Source organism: Ambystoma mexicanum, chromosome 14 (assembly GCF_040938575.1).
Source record: "Ambystoma mexicanum isolate Mex_15411 chromosome 14, UKY_AmexF1_1, whole genome shotgun sequence".
Lineage (NCBI taxonomy): Eukaryota > Metazoa > Chordata > Amphibia > Caudata > Ambystomatidae > Ambystoma > Ambystoma mexicanum.
The window spans coordinates 197918043-197940640 of NC_090940.1; the positions used below are offsets into that span (position 1 = coordinate 197918043).

At 43.8% G+C, this 22598-nt stretch overlaps 1 protein-coding gene across 8 annotated transcripts in view; it reads left to right on the forward strand.

Moving 5' to 3' along the window:
- The first annotated feature begins 674 nt into the window (after window positions 1-674).
- The window catches only part of PPM1A (protein phosphatase, Mg2+/Mn2+ dependent 1A), an 896181-nt gene continuing 874257 nt past the window's right edge, over window positions 675-22598 (forward strand). For 2 of the 8 annotated variants that reach the window (XM_069638911.1, XM_069638910.1), the window contains exon 1: window positions 912-1050. The gene's annotated coding sequence lies outside the window, so the exon portion shown is untranslated. Of the gene's footprint in view, window positions 1051-22598 lie in introns of all 8 variants that reach the window. The other 6 variants (XM_069638914.1, XM_069638916.1, XM_069638909.1 and 3 more) reach the window with 6 other exon arrangements.

Here is a 22598-nt window from a genome sequence, read left to right on the forward strand (position 1 = left end):
GCTGATTGGTCAAGAGAGTCAACTTTCAAAACGTTTTATCATAAACGCATTGCTCACGTAGCTGTTAATGTTCTGCAAGGGCTTTGAACTTGCATAATAGGAGCCTCCTGTCTTGCCATAGAATACCTAATCCCCCACACTAGCGTGAGATTGGGGTTTAGATTCTATGAAAGACAAGGAGGCGGATATTATGTCACTCACCCACCCTTAGTTGTGTTCTGGTTATTTCAGATTTCGGGTGCCCACGGATTAAACTGTTGGAGCATATGAGTGTTTTATTCAGCATCACCAGCTGTTTTCTCACGCACCAGTCTGTATCTGCTGTGGGAGAAATCAGTGAAAGCGTGTATGTAGAGTACCCTTTCTCTCTCGCCCTTGTCCGCAGACCATTGTGCGAACTTTCCTTTTCCACTCTTGTGTGAGATTAGGACACCATGCCACGGGTAAATGTATTTTATTTGTTAAAAGAAAACAGCTAGCAAACACATGGGCGAGCAAAGTGGCCCAAACTGCATAGCGAGCTAAGTAATGAAAACCCCTAAATTACAGTCAACAAAAAATGGCTCACACTAATCGTCTGTCAGCCACCGTTAGGCAATCATTCCAAAACCTACTCACTGCTCCGGCTGAAGCTAGGGCTCTGGGGTCAAGTCTCCTCACTGTAGGTGAATGAGGAGCATGCATTGCCAGTGCCCGCCTCCCCAAACTCACGTACATCCGGGCACTGTGCGCCACTAGCGTGCGGCGCGCGGTCCGTTGCCGGGTTAGAGCGATTGGAAGAGGGGGGAGGAGGAGGATTAGACGAAGAGGACTAGGAGGAAGAGGAGGAGGAGGAGGAGGAGGAAGGAGCAGAGCAGCGCGAGCCCAACGGGTCCGGCTCTGCCAGCCGGTGTACCCCACTTTTTGAAGTCTGGCTCAATTTGCTGCCACCCTGACCCCACCCTCTCCTAGTCTTTGAACGGGTGACCGTGATGATCCCTCCCAGCCCCCGCAAACGCAGCGCCTGATGCAGTGAGGTCGCTCCGCGCCTCTGTCCCCCAGGCTCCTCCGGTAAGACGTGCGTTGGGAACTGCGCACTGCGGCCGGGTAGTTCTCGCGCTGTGCGAGCGAGGGCCGCAACAGGCCTGCACGGGGTGATTACGCTGGGGGTGCCCCCCACCTGTCAGATATTTGGTGGGGGGTGATGGGGTTGGTCGGCGACTGACGTAATACCCAGCGGCTCCTTTTATTTTTCCATTCTGGCTGCACTGCTGTGCCAGGCAATTTCGACAACCCGTTCCTAGCCTGCTTGATGTAAATAAAGCGGCATTACGTAATGAGGCCGAGCCGTGGGACACCTGACATGTCCACGGCATGGGAAGTACGTATTGAGCCGGTGTGTGGGCAGCACCGGTGCAGTGTGCATCAATTGACAGTGTCGCCCACGATCCTTGTTCTGTATTAGCACATCGTTTAATATACATGACCCTGTATAGTTTTGGGGTTGGGGTGCGGATAATGCAGGTCAATGCATGTTTGGGGGTTTATTCGTGGGGATAACTGCTTTGCGGACGTTGCCTTACGCATTGTGTGTGTTTACAAAGACATTGTGTACATTTTGACCGAAGCCTCCCGTAAAGCTGGATCGGCCACTGCACGCTATCAACAGGTCCCAGTTGAGGGCGGAACTGGGCGGTGGAAACATCCAATGAGTGTTCCTTGTAAACAGTGCCCGGTCGGGCTGTCGGGGCAGGGCCCTTGTGTCCAGGCCTGTTCTGACAGTGTAGGCATGTCACTCTCTCACACACGCCAGCGATTGCAAACATCAGCGGTGCTCAGCTTGCGTGACGTAACCCCCGGAGGGTGGGGAGGCAAGGGAGACTATGACAGCGGCTGCACAGTCCATTCCCCGCCCCTTTTATGTTCTCTCCGGTTTCCATCTTATTTGCTGTCATTATATGGTTCGAAGCTACTTGTAAGATGTGCTGTAATCGTCCTTCGCTTCAGTTTTATGTTGTTAACTGTTCCTAATAAACACGCGTGATAACTCTTCGTGCTGTTAACCAGGACGGTTAAGACTTGCATGTTTTGCTTTTGGTTCTGGGAATTACTTGCTGCGTTATCCGTTTGTCAAATGTTGATTTCCTCCCAACTTTGATTAACTTCTTTGGAGTTCTTAGTCCTAGCCGTAAAGGTTGCATTGTTTCCAGCTTCACCATTCGCGCCTCATGTACTTTGTGGTTTGAGTTATCTAATGTATATGTTATGTTGGTGGGTTTTGAGGCACGCCCCCGAGCAATATTATCAGTTCAGAAATTCAGATTCACAGTCCTTTACCCTCATGAATATTTGCTTCAACCTTCACTCCCTTTGCCATAAAATCGTTTGCGCAATAATGTTATGCTTGCTTCACCACTTGCAAATTATTTTCACTTGGTGCCCCTGACAGGAATGGGTAAGTTGAATGCCCCTCGTATAGGAGTGGGACAGAAAGCTTTCTTTTGTATGGTGTACGAGACCCACAAGCATCAGGCGGACCAGTACCCCAGATACGTTTTGGTAGTGGAGTATTTTTTCAAAGATGTGAGTACAATGAATTTAGGGTGCACAGATGTACGCCTCATTCTGGATTTATTCTTGATATGTAAATGTATTTTAAATCTAAAACTGCTATATTTTTGTAAGCCTAACTTCTTTGCATCTTGTAATTCACGCCAGAGCGGCCTTTTTTTTAACCTTAGTTAATCTTCAGATAAGGCAGCATAAAATGAACTCCTCCCGGTACTACCACTCTTTTGGAACCACTGATTCAAACATTTTCGTGTATTTGTGTGGGTGGAAGCAGTTGGGAGTATTTTGTACTCTCCATATTTATTGTGAGTAGTATTTGCCTGTTTTGTAAGAGGTGAAAGTTGCTGGTACACTGCTTATTTGAAAGGGCTGATCCGGACCCTTCACTTGCATTCAACCTTCTTTTGGCCTACTTAATTGCATGCCAACATTCCTGGTACAGTCTTTTTTTTTTTTTTTTGTTTGTTGTATATTTGATCAGCACTTTGATCAACGCTATCTTATACACTAGAACACGTGGAAATAATTTTCAGCTAGTATTTGTGATATCACTTAACCCTTAATTCGCCTCATGCACACGCCACACCAATTCTTACTTGCCAATGGCTAGAGGACAGTGCACATTTTGACCCCTGGTATGTGTCAGAGAGCACCAAAGTATTAACTGAAAAGGATACGGTACTCAAAAGGATACAGGTGGTAGGGTCTTCCGGATCCCTGTTCACACGATTTGATAGTTGTGAAGTCAAGTTAAGACCTTCCAAATGATACAACTCTCTGACTGGTAAAACAGGCAGAGCGATGGATCACTGGAAAGGGCGTGGGTAAGGTATAGGAAGTCAGCCTAGAACCAAATGAAGTATCATGAATAACTGCCCTAACCTGAGTATGATGGAATAGAAAATGACATGAATGCACACACTGACCTTGAGTCTAGGGCAGAAGAATCCAGCAGAGTCTCTTGAGGAAATCCAAGGTAGAACAAACGACAAGGAAGGAAAGATTAGTGAGGGAGACTTATCCCGAACGGAACGAGGCTCATGCTAGATACCGGGTTGATGCACCACAGGATAGCGTCCAAAGTACTGTTCACTGTCACCTTCTAATAATCCTTGAAAAGCTTCCTTCCCACGTAGAGTAATGTATAGAAATGAATCAATCCCCCTGTTTAATATCACAGGTGCAGGAGTTGGAAATAGCGCTCTTTTTATGGTATAAACAAAGTACACGCGGTTCTGTACAGCCGCAAAGAAAATAGCGTGTGCGTGTGGATTTACACGCGATTAGGATTCACGCAGTCCAGGCCAACAGCGCTTGAAGACAAAGTGCGCGTGTGGATTTTACACGCGAGCAGGATTCACGCAGCCCAGGACAGACGTGTTTGAAGACAACGTGCGCGTGTGGATTTACACGCAAACAGGATTCACGCAGCCCAGGACAGCCGCGTTTGAAGACAACGTGCGCGTGTGGATTTACACGCGACCAGGATTCACGCAGTCCAGGCCAGCTGTGCTTGAAGATAGCGTGAGCGTGTGGATTTACACGCGGGCAGGATTCACGCAGTCCAGGCCAGCCGTGCTTGAAGATAGCGTGCGCGTGTGGATTTACACACGAGCAGGATTCACGCAGCCCAGGACAGCCGTGTTTGAAGACAACGTGCGCGTGTGGATTTACACGCAACCAAACAGCTCCAGGAATCAGCGTGTGGCGGAAAACACGCTATAGAAGGCCCAAAAAGTAGCTGTAGTAACCTGCAAGGATGCAGATCGGAGGTTCAGCTACACAACGCCAAATGATTCGATCAGAAGCAGCGAGTGAAGTTTCCACGCTGCTTAAATACGTAATGCCGTAGTTCACGTGACGAAGCAGAATACACGTGAAGTTAGCGACGTGAAAAGTGCAAACGTCGTTTTCCCGGCAACGTATCGAACAACCGCCATTTGGAATAGAACGGTCTAGCTGTTCTACGAGCGTAGGAGGTAGGACCACGTCAGGCATGCATGACAGTATGTTGGTTGCAAGTTTTACTCTTTTCTTTGGAGGAGATGCGTCCTTGTGCGTACGTAAAAAAGAGGAACCAAGTGTAATCCTGTCTGGGAGCACCCTCGTTGAAGCTAGGGGCAGAATAGCTACAGCCTTTCTGGGGATCGGTAGCGTGGCACAAAGTTTCTGATAAGAAAGGCATGACTGGTGCTCTGGGGGTAATGGGTCAGTGCAGTAGCTGTTATGTGATGACTGACATGTTGGGACCACAGGATTTGTTGTCCGTGCATGCCAACTCTGCCCTAGGCACCATGGCAACCACCATTCAGCAAGAGGCTGCAGTGGGTGGCAGCCCCATCCAAGAGTGGCACCTGACAATCCCATTATCTCTAGCCACCATTGTCGATGGTTAAGGAGCATGGAAGTTTTAGTGCAAAATATCTGTTGCACTTCATAACGAGTACCCATGTTTGGAGTCACTGGCCCTTATGTCTGACATGCTCAGACACCAAACATTATTATTATTTTTTTAATTTATTTTTTAATTTATTACTTTTGTTACATGCCCAAACCCTTGGGTATCACGGTGAGGTTACAGACAGCTTGTTAAGTCATATTCGGTACAGAGAGCTTACAATCAGACAATCATAAAAACATATTTACATAAACCAGATAATACAAAAAAAGTTACAGTATATTTACAGGTATTGGAGTGCTGGCGTTATTCGTATTGGTTAACCAGGTTTTGAGTGATTTAAAAAAAAAAAATAATAATAATTTTTTTTTTTTTTAACGCCGTGAAAGATTCCTCCTTTTTTATTGCTGAGTGGGAGGGAGTTCAGTGTTTTGGAGCGAAGTATTTGAAGCTATACCTCCCGCTCAAGTTTCTAAAGGTGTGGCAAGTAGTAGAAGGTTGTTAGATTTTAGGGATCTAGTGACTTTTTTTGCTAGTATTTTCTTAAGGTAGGAAGGGGCTTTATTTTGGTTACATTTAAAAGTGATGCATAGCATTTTGAAAATGACTCTGGCTGCTATGGGCAACCAGTGGTGATCGCTTCTGGTTTTGGAGATGTGATCTGACTACGGGCCGCCTATGGCGGCTCGTAGGGCTTTATTTTGTATCAGTTGGAGTTTTTTTTAGATTGGTGCTGGATGTGCCTTACAATAGTCGAGTCGTGAGAGAATCAAGGCTCTGACCGGTGTAATGCAGTTAGATGGGGAGAGGAATTGCTGGCTAAGGGTGATTAATTTGGCTGTGTAGGCGGTGGACGATGAAAGGCTGTTGATGTGTTTAGATATTTAGAAATTTGCGTCCAAGTAAACTCCTAGTGTTTTTACTTGCCTTAGTACTGGTATCATGGATACGTCAATATTAATAGATGCATAGTCGGGATGTAGGGCCCCTATTTTAGACTTTGACCCCACGATGAGTATCTCTGTCTTCTCATCGTTGAGGCATAGACTATTAAATACCATCCAGTTTTGAATGATAGTGTAGATTTTGTTAATTATCCATGTGTCTTGGTGGTAGTTACCTGCGAGAGGAATGAGGATCTGGGTGTCATCTGTAAAGTTTGTGTAGATGACACCCATATCATCTAGGGTTGAGAAAAGCAGCTTCGTATAGGCATTCTGGAGGGTGGCAGTTGGGCAAGAACCTTGGGGTGCTCCGATGGAGACTGGAATGGGATCTGCAGCTTCTTTGCCTATGGAGAGTCTAGAAGTTCGTTCATCTAGGAATGATTTATGATTTAATCCACATGGTGGTATCAGTGGAAAAGTTGAAGTCTTTAGCTAGGGTGGAGCAGAGTTTATGATTGGCAACTGGTGAGAACTTTGTTATTTGTCAAAGATTAGAGTAGTCCCGCCCTGTCACTCCCCAGAGGATGGACTATAACACTGGGGGAGGTGTAGTGATGCAAATGCCCTTAAGCTTATGCAAACTAGCTGCTTTTCGCTGATAGCGTGCTTTGTTCTGTCTCATGACGCTCTTATATGGCCACATTATGAAGTCACCAACCTGTATGCCCTTCCTCGAGGGAGGCTGGAAAATTCAAAATAGCTGCCAGCCCTACACATACTTGTAGTCCCTAAAAATGGGCAAATCCTCCCAAAAAAGAAAACCATGGAGTAAAAACACTCCCAACAAAAAATTGTGAAAGGACACATAAGAGCTTGCCCCTTGCTTTCACCCACCCAACTCCATGGATATCTTTGGAACAGTACTGCAACTGGAAGAAACTATTGTTACTGGCTCATCTAAGGAGGTTCAAATGTATCTTTTAATGTGCGTGAATAACTAGGTCCAAAGTAGTATTTATTTTCTGTTTTATAGTTAAAACATATTTTTACTGCTTATTCAAATACTCCCATTAACAACGGGACTTAATTTTTACCCCTTAACAAATCATTATACTCCCAACTATAAAGCATAGGGAGTGAAGTACTTCCACTTCAAAATCTTATCTGGAACAATGATTGCTTTTATAGAAGCTGAAACGGCCTGAATGTCTTGTACCACACAACCCATGATGCCCTGATGTGATGCCATGATGTCCAACCTGCAGTTTAACACTTAAAGGTCAATGGGAGGCATTTGTTGAAGGGGAAGCTTGCAGCGTTTCCTGGTAGCCTGGGGTATTCCGGTGGTACACTTAAATGCCCCAGGCTGTCAAGATTACACCATACTTGAGACTGTGTGATCTGATCCCCACTGTTTCCTCCCTTCACTCAATTTGTAGACCCATTGCTGTCAATTGCTCTCCCCCCCTGTTGTCACCTATCCCCTTGTTTCTCTGATCCCTAACCGTTTTTCCCCCTGTGGTTGTAAAGCACTCAGTTGAGTCCCGACCAGTGGCTCCTCTGTGATCAGCTAGATAAGGATTACAGGGAAGTTGGATTGCAAAATTTCATGAAGGCGCCAGAAGAACTGACGAGAGCAGCCGCAACCCCCACATAAGACCTTCAGTTCCAGTCTGCTACCACTTTGGACAGTGTATGTATTCTGTCCCCACAGAGAATCAGTTTGCCAAATTGTAATTCCAGAAAACCTTTGTGGATTTGTTAGCAGTCTTGGTCGCTTCTTGCTAAGATGGGTTACGTGATAAAGTCTTGGTAGTTTAATTGTTAGAGCAATTCTCTTTTGCCAGAGTGTCAACAGCTTTAGGGCCCGCCGAGAGCTCCAAACAACTTGTGTGTAGCTCTAGCTTCCAAAAGTACAATTTACTTCTCCCCACACCCCTGTACTCGGAGCCCTGCATCCAGGGCTCCAGATAAGATTTTGAAGTGGGAGTATTTTATTCAATATAAGTTGGGAGTAAAAATGTCCAATCCCAATGGGAGTATGATATAAACTAAGCCTCCTTCCCAATAAGGAACACCAGAAGGTACATAGTTTACATGTAGGTTTATTTCTCTTAGTTAGCAAGTAGAGAAAGCACTGGGACATCCATCCAGCCCAGCACATTAAGTCCAACTGACACCAGTGGAACCCAGCACTCAAACAACCATCAACACTCCACAAGGATGTTATGACAGAGTATTTTAAAAGCAAGTACGAAACTTTTAACTGGAAATGTTTTTGTAATAGTTATTTTTTTGCACCCAGTTATTCCTAAACATGCAAATATACATGTTTACATCTTATCAGGCGGTAATAATGGCATCTAGTGATTTTAACGAATAAAAAACCGAATGACTTTAATAACGAAAAAATACCAAAATCTTTGAAAAAATATACAAGGCACTAAGTGTTTAGTTCCCATTTTTTGTTAGGAGCATTTTTACTCCCATTTTTATTTTTGGGGAGCATTTGCCTACTTTTAGGGAGTAAAAGTGGCTGATAAACCCCTTATCTGTAGGGCTGCCTGCAACTGTTTTCATCCAGTTCAACCACAAAATCTGGGCTCATATTAAACGTTGCTCTTCAAGTGCTTGAACTAACAGTGTGATATACTGAGAGGGAGGCTGAGCATATGAAGCACTGAAGTGGAAATGTGTTTTTGTTCTCTCATTGTTTACAGAGCCCTGTAGAGCCAGGAGCCAATGGATATGGCTTGGATAGGTAGGTGTACAACTCATCTTGTTCCTTGAGCATTTATTCCTCCTTTCCCAGAAGGTAGCTCTCTTCTTGTTACTTGCACTTTTTCTGCTCGTTTGGCCAGTGACCTCTGCCTTGTCTGTAGAGAAACCCAGAACATCTATGACATGCCAAGGACAATTAATGGACTCTTCCACTTGATCCCTGAGAAGTCACAAATGACATCACTTCCGTAATGCACCAGGATGCTGATGAGATACTGCTTTCTAGCCAAAACTGAAGGAAACTGTAATCTGGGTTGATATTGGGGGTGTCCTGAGGTCCAGGCAAATCAGCCATTCTCTTGAAAGGAGGATATCTGACACTGAACATCTGGTGGCACACAATGACATTTCTGACCTTTTCTGATGTGTGGGTATATTGATCTGGTTTGACAGCTATGGCTATCCTGCACTATAATAGACACAACCTTTTGTTGTCTTAACATAGTTAGTTTAAACTCAACAAGAACGATCCCTACCGGTCAGGGAAAAAAAATAACATGCTCAAACAAGCTGTTATTGCGCATTCTGATTTTTGGCAAATCGTAAACTTTGTCTTTTTAAAAAAAAAACAGTAATATCATTTTTTTCTTTTTTAGCAGGATTCTAATTTTATGTGTTGGTGAATTCACTAATACAAATATCAAGTGATTTATTAAATACAGTCTTACATTCTAAACTTGAATGGGCTAATATTCTGCTAAAGCGCCAAATTACAGTTGCATTTTGTGGCCAACAGGTGTTTCACATCTTTGTATGTTCAGCATACAATGTGCATGCTTCTTCAGGGTCTAAGATTACATTAATGCCAGACTGTACAAAAGCAAACAAGAAATGGAGAAAAGAATATGAAAATTAGTTCAATTTCCGTAATGCATTTTAAATAATTTGTATCAATCGTTCGTACATACTTTACTTTTTCTGAATGTAATCCAGTATTTGTTGTGATTATTTTTTTTTTTAATATCTCCTACTTATTTCGCTTCTTTGGTAATTCAATAACTTATATTTGAATACTGAAAGTAATTATGTATAGCTATTCCAATAAATAGGGGTTGAACATTGTCTATAAATGTTAGTCCTAAATATTTTTGGCATCCTTAGTATGCACTTAAATAGGTACTTGCTCCACTAATTCTTTTATTGATGATCAGTTTATAGAGACCTGTGAGGAAGAAATAAATAAATATTAATTATGCCCTACATTCGGACCTAATTAAATTTAAAAGTAGTTTTAGACATACCAGCTGTGTCGCAAAAGCGTGGTTTAAAGATAGGTTTTGGCCCTAAGCCTGTACGGGATTCCAACGCGGTATGGATGATAACCACTTGTGGATGGGGTTTTGTAGAGAATGCAGCGCCATTGCCATTCTTCTGTACATTTCTTGGTTAATAAACATAGACAGAGTTCTCACTTGTTCTGTTTGTGTTGTCAGACAGTGTACAAAACGTTTCGAACTAGGTGTCCTCATTCGTTTCTAAGTAATTTCAGCTAATTTTATTTAAATACATTTCGCAAGTGTTTATTCTGCATAATTATCAGATTGCCTGCTTTATCATGAATGTTTTTAACTCAATTGCTCCGTAATCCTCTATTTGCTATGTTTTTTAAATGTATTTTATTGGTTTTTACTGATACATAAGTAGTAACATTTCACAGCAGTGTCTACCGCCATCACATTATTATTTTTTTTTTTTGGCTTAAGCCTTTACAAAAATAATACAAAATAATTAGCAAAAAGCACATAAGAATTACATTACATTTCATTGTTTTCCACCAACCCTGTCAATTTTCTATTTTCTGTTAAATCAATGTTTTAAGTACATTTGTCCTTTATTTTATTATGTTAAATGATCAGTCCACTTTCTATTATCACCTGAATGGCTGCAAACGTCAAAGCTGCATTGCTTCCTGAGGTAATTCTGTCCCAAAGGAAGTCTGAGATTATATCTTCCTCTCTCCACACAAAGTCTCTGAAAAGTCTTAGTCGTTGAGGCCATGTGCCTTCACATTCCATTAGAACATGTCTTAATGTTTGTTTGGCAGGGTTGACACAGATTGAACATAGTTCTTTTGCCACGTCCCCTTGGTTGCGCTTTTCCAGAACAGCCCCACACTGGACAAGATTCAATCTCATTCTAAGAAAGTCTGAGCGCAGTTTCCTGTTTGGGGATTTTAGTAGGTAGCAAGAGAGACACCCAAGTTTCTTTTCTCCCTTCAGAAATAGATTTTGAATTGGTTCTTCTCTTACTCTCTCTACTGTTTCAATCCAATTCCGTTGTTCTAATCTTCTTTTCACTTTGAGTGGGTTTAGGACTAAAGTCTCTTCGTTTATATCTAAAGTCTTCAGTCTTTCCAATGTTTTCGCCTCTAACAAGGTGAGGATAGTTGATTTCTTTAGCAGTGTTTCATGTCTGAGGTCTCCATACAGTGTCAAGTCTTTGCTTGTTGTTATTTCTCGAGACAGTGAGATGAGCTTCCAGTCTGCCATACAGTTCAACGATTTTAGACCTAGCTCAAATCTCAAGCTTTTTGAGGAGGCACAGTTTGGGAGGCCCAGAGCTTTTTTCCATAGGCGGCCCTCAAAATTGTCCCAGTTTATGAACCAAAGATCGGGTTTGGCTTCTAGACCATACAGAATGACTGGGACCACTTTACCAATGGGAGAATAGAAAACTTACAAAATTTATAGTTTAATTTGATCATTTGTGATGTGAATTGTGTTACTTTAGCCATGATTTCACTTTCTGCTTTGTAATTTGCTCGATGGGCATAGATGTTATATCCCAGGTATTTTATGGTTTCTACTGTTCTTATCCGTTCTTCTCCCATATTCCAGTTTATGCATTTTGTTTTTGATAGTGGATGTTTGAAAATCAAGATGTTTGATTTAGCCGGGTTGACTGTCAATTTGTTTAATCCCACATACTCATTCAGTTTGTCGAGTAAATGTTGTAAGCCAATTGATGTTCTGTCGAGGAGAACTATATCATCCGCATACGCGAGCCAGCATATTTTTTTCCCATTTAATATTGGACTTACCAAAGCAGACGGTTGCAAGAAAAGGCCCATATCTGCTAAGAACAGGTTGAACAACAGAGGCGCTCCCAAGCACCCCTGTCTTACCCCCCTGTTAACTTCAACCAGTCTTGAAAGGTGTCCCATTGCATCGAGCCATACTCTCAAATTGGTTTCTCTATGTAATTCCACTAAGATGGACAATAGTGGTTCTGGCATTGCCCATTTCCGGAGTTTCTCCCAAAGTAGAACTCGTTCTATTTGGTCGAAGGCTTTGGACAAGTCTATCCAGGCTCCGTACAATACTTGTTTTTTCCCCCCTCTTTTTTGTTCATTTAAGATGTTTAAAATCGGGCCATTAAGAGATATTGAATGGCCTTTACGGAATCCTGTTTGAAAGCGTGATAAAATATTGAAGTCTTCCACCCATTTTAAGATGTGATTTAGTAGAAGTTTCATAAAAATTTTGCTTTCAATGTCCAGCAATGCTGTTGGTCTGTAATTCATTGCTACACGGCGATCCCCATGTTTAAAGAAGGGTATTATGAGGGCCGTTTTCCAAGATGCTGGGAAAGTCCGTTTTTTTAGTATTTCATCAAAGAGAACAGATAAAAGCTTTGACCACAACACAGGGTCGCTTTTCAATGCCTGATAGGTGAAGCCGTTTAGTCCCGAGGCTTTAGATGTTGAGGAATTAATTATGATTTCGTGTATGTCCTTTTCATTGAAGTTAAGTTGCCAACGGAGTTCTGGCTTGCCTCTAAATTCATGGTTATTGTCGCTCTTATATGTCTCTGTCAAATATCTCACCCAGCCATCTTCTGACACTAAGTTACATAGTGATTGAGTGTAATCCCCTTCAAATTGGTTCATTATTTCCCAGAAGTTCTTGCTGTTGCTTTCTCTAAGGGTTCTTAGTATATGCTCACCGTCTGTTTGCATCCGAAGAGCTTTATGTGAGATTGACCATGATTTATAATTTGCTTTTTGATTTTTTCTCGATTTGCATTTTTTCAAACAAATATCCTGCTTTTTGAATGTCTCTCAGAGCTTTTCTATGCTCTCTTTTTCTCCTTTGTGTAGGTTCATCAAAAGCATGTAGATGTTTCTGTTTTGTTTCTCCCACTAAATATTTGGGCGCTAAGGTTGCCCATAAAAAATTAGTGAATCTGTCTGGGTTACATTGTATTTTCCAGATATGTTCAGGAATTCCTTTAAGTTTCCCATTCAATTTGTCTCCCCCATCTTTGTATTTGACAACTCTGAGTTTTCCTTTTTTATTCTTCTAACAACTGTAGTTCTCTTTCAGCCTCTGTTGTTAAGATGTTTTCAAATAACAGCTCCAATCTGCTGTGGTCACTGCCAATTTCCTGTTTTATTATTAGAGTGGAAGGCAAAGCCTGCAGGGTTTTTGAAACGAAAATGAAGTCTAACGCAGAGGATGAGTTCCCTCTTCGCCAGGTTATATACGGTTCACCCTCCTGTGTGCCAACTACCATGTGAAGATCCCATTGTTCCATGAATTCCTGCCACTTTTTTCCCCTGCTCACTTTTCCGTGGGTTCTTCGATCTGAGTCTCCTTTCTGTGGATGTAAACAGTTCGAGTTGAAGTCTCCTGCTACCACAATTTTACTGGATGCTAAGGTTGTTTTTAATAGTTCAAATAGTAATGCTAGGTCTTCCAAAAAACAACTTAGTTTCGATGTCACTGGGTTCCAATAAATATTTACAAAGATCCAGATTTTAGTGGTTTCTTGTAAGTTTACTTCAGCTCTACATGCCTGGATACCATGGGGATTTTTCCATATTTCTGTAACGTTTTTAAAAACTTGGCTTTTCAATGCTATCAATAAGCCTCCTGAAGGACGACCTAATAGTTTTTGTGCAGCTGATAAACAGTTGACTGTATATCCTTCAATGTTTAGTGGATTTACCAGCCAGGTTTCTTGCAATAGAACTGCATCTCCCTGATTGAATAGATATGTCCGTGTTTCTTTACCTCTGATGACACTAGAGCCTCTTGTGTTCCAACTAAAGATATTTATATTTTTCCTTCTAAAGTCGCTGCGTGCCCAATCCCAGCTTCTGTAATACTTCTGTCGGTATTTCTGGAAGGAGCGTGAGAGTATTATCTTTTGTCTTGGGATCTCTTTCTGAGTTTCTCTTCCCTGTGAGGATCGCCTCATTTTGGGATGTTCTTCCTTTGTTTGGGCATACAGGGTTATGGTGTTTGCTCATGATGTTTTTTTTCTATCATTGCATGAGACCTCTAATCCATAGGATTCCAATTCAATTGAGTTTTGTAGGATTGCATTTTTTGCATTTTCAGACGTCAATATGAGTTCTACCAAAAATGGGTCATTTGACATTGGAAATTTCATGTTCTCAATGTCATCGGATTTGAAGGAAAGAAGATTTTTAATTTTATGTATTATGCCTAAAATCACTCCCCGATTCAAAGATTTATGGTGCCCATAGTTTGAGCGCAACCTCAACCAAACCCTTTGAATGGTGTTTTCCATTAGTATGCTTTGGATTGACTGATCACATACTATAGAAGGGGTTTGAATGCCTGCAATGTTCTCCTCACGGTTTGTAGGGATATCAAGTCTTGCAAATTTCCCTTCTCCATTTTGAATTTTGTTATCACTTGTTTTAGATATGTTTTTTCCCACCATATTTGCTAAGACAATTGGATTGGAGAGAGTTAGGCTTGGGTCTTTGGCAGCCACCTGTTTCTTTAATAGGAAGATAGGGGCGATTTTCCTCCTCTCATGTTGGCTTAGAGCGATGGCTTTCCCATTGGATTTATTTTTTTCGAGCTGGAGGTTTTTTTTTTAAAAAGATAGGGGCCCATTTTACTGTTTTTGCTATGGGCTCTTTTTGGAATTGAGCATTTAAATTGTTTTTTGCTGATAGTTTCTCTGAATGTGGCTGCCCTTTCAGATCCTTATCTGCCTCTTTATTTTTCTTTTTTGGATTATCTTTTTGCTCTGTCTCCTCCTCTGTTTGCAAACCGATGCTTGCTTTTGTTACCAAAGCTATATCATCCAACTTGTTCCCTTCCATTATTTTGAACTTCTTAGGGATAGCAGTCTTATGCTTCTGGTTTCCCTTTCCTGCAACAGATTTATTTCTTTTTGTGTGATTTTTTGCGGTACTTTAAAGTCGCCTGTAATACTCTCTTATTCCTCACTGTACCCATTTGGCTGTATTTTGTGATGTATTTTTCCATTCTCTTTATCGGTTTTGTTACATTTCAGCCCTTTATCTTGTTTTTTTTCCCTTTAAGGTGTATAGATTTAGATCTCTCTCTCTTTGCAAGACGGTTCCTTCTTTTTCTTCTACCTCTTGATGTTTGTTCCCCTTGTTCTTGCCATTCTTGGGATTCACCCGTTTGTATGTTTTTTCGTTTATCACATTCTGTTTTTTGTATGTTTTTTCCAATATCTGCATCTTCCTCCATTACGGTAGCAAGTCTCAGAAATTCTTCCATTATCGAGTCTGAAAGCGGTGTGTCATCAAGTGAATACTCCCGATTTTTTTTTTTCTGGGGTTTTCTCTGCTTGGGCTAGGGACGGGTGTCCTTTCAAAGTTGAGAGAACCTCTTGCAACAATCTGTTATTAAGGTTTCCGATTGCATTTTTTTCCTTCAAAGATTGCTGGATGGAGGAAATGTCAAGTCCTTGTTTTACAATCTCAAGGTTTAAAGCCTGAATTGGAGTGCTCAGTTTTGTGTTAATGGTATTTGCCAAGCCCACTAAAGTGGAATCACATAATGCGATTTCTTTTGTCATTTCTAACAATGTCCCGTTTTGCGATTGAACCTCTCCTTTTAACATCTCGAAGACTGAAACCAAAGAGTTAAGAACGAGGTTCAAAGCTTTCAATGTGTCTGTATTTAACTTTGTTTTTGTCTTCTCATCATCTTTGAGATCTGTTTCACTTTGTTCCTGAAAAAATTGTGTAACATTTTTTGTTGGTTGTAGGTTTTGTGGCGATGGAGGAGTCACATTATCCTCCTCAAATTGAATGGGGGCTTCCTTTTCCAGATTTGTTGATGTGAGATGTATTTCTGTGCTAGAAGCCGGAGTTTGGGAGTGCCTAGGGTCTTCCCAGAGGATGAGTGATTCTCCTTCGAAGTCACTGTGACTTTTGTGTCGTTTTCTCCCAAAATGATTTTCTATTTTACTTTGTATCCTTTTTGTTGTGATGGTATATTCCAAGCCCCGCTTCCAGTTGTTCACTATTGCAGTATTTGGGTTTTTCTCCATGGTGCTTTTTACTGGGGTGCTATGAGTTTCTTCAGCATGTACCAGTACTTGGATTTGCTGCGGGGTATTTGGATTTACATTCTCCTGAGCATGTTGCGCAGTTGATATACTTACTTCATGATTTTTACTTAGATATGATCCGTCCCCTGTTCCTTCCATTTCTTTTGTGCTACGAAGTTTCATTCAACTCTTTTTAGGTTACAGAACACTCTATAATGTGTGCACCGTTAAAAAAAAAAAAAAATGCAAAATAATGTGTATACAGTAGTTTGAAACCTGAATGGGATGGAAACTTTCTGTGTCAGAAATGCTTGCAACCTAGGATGTGTATATCGCGATGATCTATCAATGAACCCCTTACGAAACTCAGAGAGGAAAGTATATCCCAAGTCTTAATGGGCAAAACCAGCGTGATCAAAGGAAATAATATCCCGCAGTCTCACGCGGTAACCAATCTAAAGTACAATACTATACAAGTATGGTGAGGCCCCTTACCTCAGATCCACTTCACCTGTTGTTGGATAGTACAGGCTCTGTTGGACTTCCGATGTAAATATAATGAGTAGTCCTTTATAGGGCCATATGCGCCCTCGCGCCAAACAGCCGCAAAACAGTCTGCGCCCTTGACACCGTCGGGCTTAACGCTGCAAGGGTGGTTTGTGCTTCGTTTTGTCTCGGCAGAAGGTCACGTGATCAAACGGATGATCTGGCCAAGCTCCGCCTCCTCCAGGAATCGAGCGTTTTTCAAACGAAGTCTTTTGCTGGGTCTAAACGCCTGTTTCATGAACAGCAGGCACAACAGGCAGGAGAAATAAATGCTCTCCTCTCAAAGCGCTTCTCCTCTGAAGTAAGAGCACAGCCATCACATTATAGCGTATCATAATCTCTTCCCCTAACGTCCACTCCTATCCCATAACCTTGCCAAATGCTCAATTGTACCATCAACTCCCAAATCTTACATAATTTGGAACACCTCGCCCCCTTGTTGGGGTTGCTCCTCTCCCTCTGCAGCTTCCTTAGCGAACATGGTTTGCAACAAGACCTTCTATTCCACAATACCCACTGTCTTCCCCCATATCACCCTCTTTCATGTCACTGTTTCTGCCATTGCCCACCGATTCAGGTCCCCTTCCACCATTCCTCTACTTCTGGTCCTTTGGGGGATGGATTTCCATGCCATAGCTATTCTGCGTTTGGCTAGGACGCATGCAAAGTCCTTCATTTAATGCACATGTTTCATACCCTTGGGACACAGAAAACCGCACAGCAGGCATGTTCCCAGGGAAAGCACACCCAATTCCCCCCCGCCTTAAGTAGTCTACTCGCCACTCTGCCAGTATAGGCCCACCACCGGGCATGCCTAGAACATATGCAACGTCCCTGCCTCTTCCTCTTTAGACCTGGGGCACGCCTGTACCATTGCTCCATGAAAGCTTGAGATCCTCTGAGGCGTCATATATGCCCTGTGTGTCACCAGCAGTTGTATTAACTGCAGTCTCGCATTCCGTGACACCCTCTTATGGTATCCCAGTTCACCCGCCCGTTGTGCGTCTGTGAATATTGCTTCCAGGTCTTCTTCCCATTTGCCCCTTATCACGAGAGGGAAGGGAAACACACTAGACAGCAAGAGGTCATATATCAGCGATAGTGTGCCCCCCCTTCTGCTGTGTCAAATAGGACGCCCACTACCGAATGTTTTTTTGTTAGTTTAGTTTGCTATATGTGGGCCATCTACACGTGATCTCCTAGCAAGTATTGGACTATATGCATGCTTGTCTTGCCAAATCTAAGAGGGTACTATCTAGCAATAAGTCCCCTATTGTGGCCACCCTGCAGGTTTCCCAACTCGTGCGGGTATCGGGTAATAATATCCCTATACATATGGTCGCCGTATATAATGTTGTCTGGGGCGGAAAAGGTTATGGCGACATTATATAGGTGACCATACATATAGGGACAAGGGGAGTGGGGGTGTCCCCCGCTCACCTTGAGGGGGGAAACAGGGTTTGGGGGTCGCAGGGTTGTCCCCCCACATGTTCCATGTAATAATGTCCCTGCAAAAAAAACTTTTTTATTTAATTTTTTATTTTTTTGCATGGCCATATTTTTGAGGGGACGTTATTACATGGAAACCTTGTGTGCATTCCCATTTTCCCCTTTGTTGAAGATGCTATTACTGCAACCAACGTAATCTGCGCTGAAATTGGGTCTGTGAGCCCCGTGCTGCCAGAGGTCTATCCCACATTTTCACCCGTAGGGACACTAGGTGCGACCATCCGCCGCCTCTAGGCTTCTTGATCCACACCAATAATTTCAGGTAATAACGCGACCCGGTGGGTTGCAACATCAATGTGTCCTGGGTAGGGTTGCCTGCCAGCCAATCTACTACAAATTGTCCCTGCCCTGCTATGTAATATAGTTCAAAATGTGGAACCCTAATGCCCCCGTCTGCATACGGCCTGTGTAGCGACGATAACTATTGTATTCCACCCATTTTGCCACAGGAATCCTCAACAAATGCTCTCCAGAGCCTTAAAGAAAGTTCTCGGTATGTAAAACTGAATATTTTACGAAAAAGTTAAGCAGTCTAAGGAGCACTACCATTTTCTGCAGGGCCGCCCTTCCCATCAGCAAAATGGGCAGTCTGGCCCAGAACTACATGGAGCTTTTGATGCCCTCCAGGGCGCGTAGCGAGTTATGTTTGTGTTCCTCCGCTGGATCATGATAAACGTTGACCCCTAATTATCTAAATGTGGGCATTTCCCATTGTAAGCCGAGAACAGGAAGCTCTCTTGGGTCTGTCTTACACAACCATGCTAGGGGAAACAAGGCTGATTTGTCCATACTGATTGTGATCCCTGACAATTTGGCAAAGAGCGCCATGCCTTCAAGTAACTGCTCCAAGTGGTCTGCATACAGGGATATCAGATGTCTGGCCCATCTATTTCAATGCCTGCCTCCTTGTATTCCACTCTGAGATACTGAGCAATAGGTTCCATGGCTAGGACGTAAAGCAGTGGTGATAATGGGCAACCTTGTCTTGTTCCTTTCTCTAATTCCTATGCTTCTGAAATGCATCTTCCTGTTCTGACCCTTGCGATCGGCATGGTATATTTCTGTCCAAAGCCAAACGTATGCAGTGTTGCATAAATGTTGCATAAAACCAGTCCCATCTTACTGAATCAAACGCTTTGACTGCGTCTAGTGTGGCTATGGTGCACAGAGTATCCCAGGACGTTGTGTAATCGTCTCAGATTCCAGGGCATGCTGTGGCCTGGCACATAGGACCTGATTCATGGAACGTTTTCCTATAGCCATTATAAAACACTTCCATGAAACGGGCTCATAATCTGTTTGGTCCGGCTGCACTAAATAATGTATCACTTGTTTCATCCTATTTGCAAGTATGGCCGTGACTATCTTACAATCCTGGTTAAGCATCGAGAGGGGCCTGTAAGAGCTACACTCTGTCAGCGGTTTGTGGGGTTTATGAAGTGGTTATAATGATGGATTCTCTTAGACTCAGTGGGAGGAACCCGTCTCGTAGGGATCATTGAAGGTGCTAAGCAGACGAGGGGCCAATTCGCGGGCGTATTCCTTATAGAATTCACTAGGTAGCCCATCTGATCCTGGTGTCTTCCTGTCTGCAAAGCTACGATCGTGATTTGTATGTCTTCCAAGGAGATGCCATCTCTCGCTTCTTGACTCAACTCTGGGAGCACTGTCTCAGCCAACACTTCCTCTAAATGAGCCCCAGATCTCAGGGGGTGGGTTGGATACGACCCCGTCTGGTACAGAGTTTCATAGCATTATTGAACCGCGTTGTTGACTCCCCTCTGGGTATGGCATAGGTCCCTATGTTTCGTATATATATTGTGTGTATGGGAACCTGTTTCTCCTCATTTCTATATATCCATGCCAGCAATCTGCCGGTTTTATCCCCCTCCATGTGCTGTTTCTCTGTGTATTTAGCGAAGTGATTGCCCAGCCTCTCCCAGCATTCCATACATTTCTGCTTTAGTTCCATAACCCTTACGTGCGTATCTGGTGGTTGCTCCCGAGACTGCTCCAGCCTTCTCAAGCTTTTCTCTGCAGAGAATGTTTGCTTGGACAGTGCTTGACCTTGCAATGGCAGTTCCCCCGACTACTACCTTCAGTGCCTCCCAAAAGATCCCTGCTCTGGTTACACTTTCCACATTGTGAAGGCGTAATCCGTGATGCTGTCTCTAATGCAGTATTGAAATGGGGGGTCTTGCAACCTCTCACTTTACAGCCGCCGTGTAGGTATTGGAGCTCTAGGGGGCAAATACGTGCCATTGCAAACGGAGAGGGCGTGGTCCGATAAGACCCTGCCTTTGTACCGGGCGTGCATTATAAGATGTGCTAGTTCACTCACTCCCCGCAATCTATTCTTGTATGTACTGCGTGTGGCGCTAAATAGTGCGAGTAGTGTCTGGTGTCCGAGTGGAGAACTCTCCAGGCATCCACCAGGGCAAAGGAGCTTCTGTAGCGTCTTGGTGTGTTTGGTATCTGATCTTTCCAGAAGTGGGTTTAGCGTACAGTTTAAAGTCTCGCCCCCTCCCACCCCCCATATCATGTTGCTATTCCTGTAAGGCCCCAACCGGGGATATAGGGTTTGAAAGAACGTGGCCGCGCCGTGGATCGGGGCGCATGCATTGATAAAACACGTGTCTACTTGCTGAAGGAGGCCCGGTACCAACACCTTCTGCCCTCATTGTCTGTTTTGTTGCAAGTGACCTTAAAAGGTACTGACGGCGCTATCCATAACGGAACTCCTCTAGCATTGGCGGAGTATGGGGAACAAAATACCTGCCCCTTCCATTTACCTGCTAACAATGTTTGCTTTTCAGCCGTAAGGTGTTCCTGCAACATGGCTATGTCCACTTTGCACAGCCTGTTTCTCTTCACATAAGCGTTCACTCGCATTCCAAGTAAGGACATTTACAGTACCAGCCATTAGCTTTTGCCCCCTCCAGAGGGCCAGTGCAACCCACCCCCCCTCTGCGACTTGGCGCTTGACACCTCCCACCCCTCTTCAGGTGATCCGATCAAGAATGTTGTGTTACTAGTCTCCTTTAACATACATGCAGGCTGCCCCTCCCCAACATAACATCCCCAACTATAAACAGCCCAGCAACCTGTCCTTTACTCAGGCCTGTCCGCTTCTTGTATTCACCCCAAGCAGTCATACTTGAGGTTAGTGCACAACAGATGGGCACGTAAACGAGTGCACTCAAAAACCTGAACTTGGACGGTGTGGCGGCAGCAGCCGCAAGTGCGGTCTCCTCTGTCGTACTGTAAGATGCCGACCAGTGGTGTGCCCCGCCTTATAGAAATAAACAAAAATAAGCAAGCATCAAAGTCCTGTTCCTGGAAGAATTGTTCTCCTAGCGAGAGTCCATTTTTCTTGTGGTGTCTGCCCCACTTGAGTTGCCGAAGCGCTGCGCCACGCATACCACCTGAAGTTCTCTAGATGCTCCTGGCCGTTGGTTGTGTAGAACCTCCATGATATGGCGTTAACGCGCCTGCATACAAGTGTTTCAAGGTGTGATCCTTTACGTCTCCCTCCGTTGTCATCTTCATCCATTTCGCAAGGGCCTATCTTCTCCCTGTCCATCCATGCCTGCGGCTCTTCCGGGAGGTCAAAGAACCAGGACTTGTTTTTATGTATGATTTTTAAGGCACGCTGGGTAGATCAACATGTATTTCAGACAAGCAGCCCGAAGTTTGAATTTGGCCGCTGAGAATCGTGCCTGGTTCTCTTGCTGGGTACACTGCCAGGTCTGCTGAAGCTCTTCTCAACCCCCCCCCTGCCTGGAGTAGGGCAGTATTTTCTCTCTGTCCTTGTAATTCAGGACCTTGGCTATAATAGGTCTCGGGGGTGCCCCTGGGGAAGGTTCGGGGGGGTGGCTGGTTAGCTCTCTGTGTGCCCTTTCAATTGTAAATGCCTGTGTGAGGTTTCCAGGCCCTATCTCTGAAGTAGCATGTTCTCTAAATATGTTGTGGGGTCCGCGCCTTCTTCACCCTCCGGCAGTCCTACTATACGGATAGTCTTTCTCCTGGCTCGACCTTCCGCTTCTTCGACTGGTTTCCAGCATGCTGACCTTCTGCAAGACATGGACATCTGCATGTGTCTCCCGGAGCAATCCCACATTCTCCTTCACCTGTGTCTCCAAAGTGGCAGTGCGCTCTGCCAAGCTTCGCACATCCTGACGCAACAGTCCAACATCTATTTGCACTGCTTCAATCTGTAACCACAGTGAGGCCTTTAGTTCGCTATTGCCAACATCACCTGGTTGTGCAGTTCATGGCTTCTCCCCTTTTCTCTTGCGCTTGTTCCATGGCACTCCCAGGAACCTATTGTCTGGTTCTAGCGAAGCTGTCCAATGTGGGCTGGTTTGGTTTCGTTTGGCCGCCTTAGGAGGCATCCAACCTGCTTGGTTTACTGGCCGTTGGCCGCAATAGTTTTCTGCCACAAGCCCCACCGTGGGATCTTGGGCGTAATTAGAAGTGTCTTGCTTGTGACTGTACAATAGGGTGGGCTCGTTACGTTTTTCAAACATGGATGTCTCGGCCATCCAGGGGCAATTACTGTTATACCCAGTAGCCTGCAACCCCTCACTGTTAATGTGCACTTAACTATCTCTCACCCTTGGTCTTTGTCGGGATCT